The sequence below is a fragment of the Egretta garzetta genome, unplaced genomic scaffold (genome assembly GCF_000687185.1).
Source record: "Egretta garzetta isolate BGI_Z169 unplaced genomic scaffold, ASM68718v1 scaffold328, whole genome shotgun sequence".
NCBI lineage: Eukaryota > Metazoa > Chordata > Aves > Pelecaniformes > Ardeidae > Egretta > Egretta garzetta.
This window is the reverse complement of record NW_009260525.1, coordinates 455,246-458,456: the sequence shown is the minus strand read 5'-3', so window position 1 is coordinate 458,456 and position 3,211 is coordinate 455,246.

The following is a 3,211-nucleotide window of genomic DNA, read 5'->3' as shown; positions in this document are numbered from 1 at the left end:
CCCCTCGTCCTATCATCTGTTACCAGGGAGAAGAGGCCGACCCCCTCCTCACTACAGCCTCCTTTCAGGTAGCTGTAGAGGGCGATCAGGTCTGCCCTCAGCCTCCTCTTCTCCAGACTAAACAACCCCAGTTCCCTCAGCCGTTCCTCATATGACTTGTGCTCCAGACCCCTCACCAGCTTGGTTGCTCTCCTCTGGACATGCTCCAGCAATGCAACATCCTTCTTGTAGTGAGGGGCCCAAAACTGAACACAGTATTCGAGGTGCGGCCTCACCAGCACCGAGTACAGGGGCACGATGACTTCCCTTGTCCTGCTGGTCACACTATTCCTGATACAGGCCAGGATGCCATTGGCCTTCTTGGCCACCTGGGCACACTGCTGGCGTCCACATGATAGTAACTGTCCACATGATAGTAACTGAAAGCATTTCTCTTTCAATGATCCATGAGGAATGAATTTGTAGTCTCTGTCCATTTCCCAGCACAAATCAAAACTCAACATCAAAACTATTGTTAATTCATTATGCCAGTAGAGAAACCAAGTTTTAAATGTTCTTGAGTGATCAAGACACAATACTCTCAGTTTGTGACCAAGGCATTTCTGTAATCTGAAATTTCATTGTCTTTCCTACTCAGTGGCTGCATTTACTTACTCAAGACTGATGAGTTTCTTAACCAATGGTTTCACATTTCATTTATTTTTCATTCTGGACAAGAGCTTGCAGTTTTATTTTCAAAGTATTTACAGATGCTGTTACAAAAAGCATATGAGACATGTTGTCTACGAAGAAGGCTGTGCTAGACAATTGCAACCAGTATCTGGTTATTTCTTTATTTGTGTCATTACATAAGCCCTTATACAACAGATGGATTCCAGATGGAGCATACCTACTGGTTCAAGAAGTAGATAGAATTAAGTTGAATTAAGCATTCTGGGCAGTCTCTCTATGCAGATTATTCCTGGTTCTCTATATAGCTCTTATTTCTACCAGAAAACAATGAAAATAATTATTTTCTGAAGTCTTGCAAAGCTCTTTCAAATGTGGGCCAAATGAGTCTTCAAGGAGAAATAAATTGCTTAAGAAACCAAATATTCAGTCTTCTGGACAGAACTGTTTTATCACAGGTGTTTGGACCTAGTCATGAAGGTGGTGGGAGGAGGGAAAGGTTGTTGCAAATTAATTTGATATGGTTTACTGCATCATAAATATTACAAACACACATTCACAGGTCCAAACAATCTAACAGATTAGGCTCTGTGGGTATGTTTACTCTAGGATGAAAATTATAACTTAAAAAAGGATAACACTGTTTTGATCTTTTTTAGTCTGAAGTCCTATTCTGATTCTTGGGTTTCCTACATAGGTTACAAAACCCTCAGTGGAGGGGGGAAAATAACATGCACAAAAACCCCACAAAACACACAAAAAAATTCCAAAGTGCTGTAATTTTCCCATGCAGCAAAGGCTTTTATGCCTTAGAACAGGATAAAGGAAGTGTAACTCATTAGAATGCAAGAAGATTAAAAGAAAGCACTCTACTAAGAACCTGTATAAAGATGACTCTAAGAACACACAAGGAACTTTTTCCACCTGTATGTATCAGGGTTTGTTAATTTTGTTGTCACCCACAGGGCCTATTCTCTTTCAGCTACTATTTAAATAAAAAAAAATACCAGAGACAAGGAATCTGACTCTCATTTCTCATTTTATAGAGTAAGTAGATAGCAGATTGCCTGATGCTAATAGAACTACAGTAGTGAGAAAAAAAATGGTGCAGATTTTCTGTTTAGAATATAAAAATAGTGTGTTTTTTCCCCTTCAGGGAGTTCACTGCAGCTCAACAATTCCAGTACTTTGTACATGGGGTCAAGTGTCAAAGGGGATGCACAACAGCATAAGAATAGCAGTGTCACCATTGAAGGAAGTTTCCTGTTATATTGTCCATGACACATCATTTATTTTAGAAGATTTTCAAGACCTTTTTTAAAAAATTAGAAATAGTTTTGAGGGGTTTGGTGAGGGTTTTTTTCTGTTTTGTTCTATTTCCAGTGAGCTACAAAATTTGTTCTGTCAGAGTGGAAGAGAAAAAACTGAAAGAAAACTATGAGGTTTAAAAGCCATTCTGAGAGGCAGAAGACTCAAAAGGAAAGAGTTCATTTATCACCACTGTGTAAAGGGTAAAATGCATAGCAGAAAAAAGAAAAAGGCTTTACAAGATTTTGGAGAAAATTATTCTTTTGAGATATAGCTTTCTAGCTTTACAGAAAAACAACATATGTATAGTTTATTGGTTTTGAGCTATGACTTCTCTCCTTCTGTTCAAATGCAGTTTGAAATTAAGATTCATTCAAGACGTAATGAAAGGATGGTCACTGGCTATTTCATATATTCAAGTAATTTTCCAAAGTAGAATATCATTATAAAAATCTTAAAAAAAATCTGTTCTGTCATGATTAAATCACAGGGGTTTTGTCATTATTTCTATAACAAAACCCAGAGAAATTCTGAATAGAAATCTATTAGCTTAAGGTATCAGAGAACTCAAGACAGCTCAGTAATTAAATTAACCCAGATGATTAGATATATAATCAAAGAATCACCGAATCATAGAATGCTTTGTGTTGGAAGGGACCTTTAGAGGTCATCTAGTCCAACCCCCCTGCAGTGAGCAGCGACACTGCTAACTACATCAGGTTGCTCAGAACCCTGTCCAACCTGACCTTGAATGTTTCCAGGGATGGGGCCTCCACTACCTCTCTGGGCAACCTGTTCCAGTGTTTCACCACCCTCATTGTAAAGAATTTCTTCCTTATATCTAGCCTAAACCTACCCTATTTTAGTTTGAAACCCTTTGTCCTGTCACAACCGGCCCTGCTAAAAAGATTTTCCCTGTCTTTTCTATAGCCCCCCTTTAGGTATTGAAAGGCCGTAATCAGGTCTCCCAGCAGCCTTCTCTTCTCCAGGCTAAACAAGCCCAACTCTCTCAGCCTGTCCTCACAGGAGAGGTGCTCCAGCCCTCAGATCATTTTTGTAGCCCTCCTCTGGACCCGCTCCAACAGTTTCATGTCCTTGTGCTGAGGGCTCCAGAGCTGGACACAATACTCCAGGTGAGGTCTCACCAGAGCAGAGTAGAGGGGCAGAATCACCTCCCTTAACCTGCTGGCTGTCGTGGTTTAACACGGCTGGCAACTAAGCACCATGCAGCCAC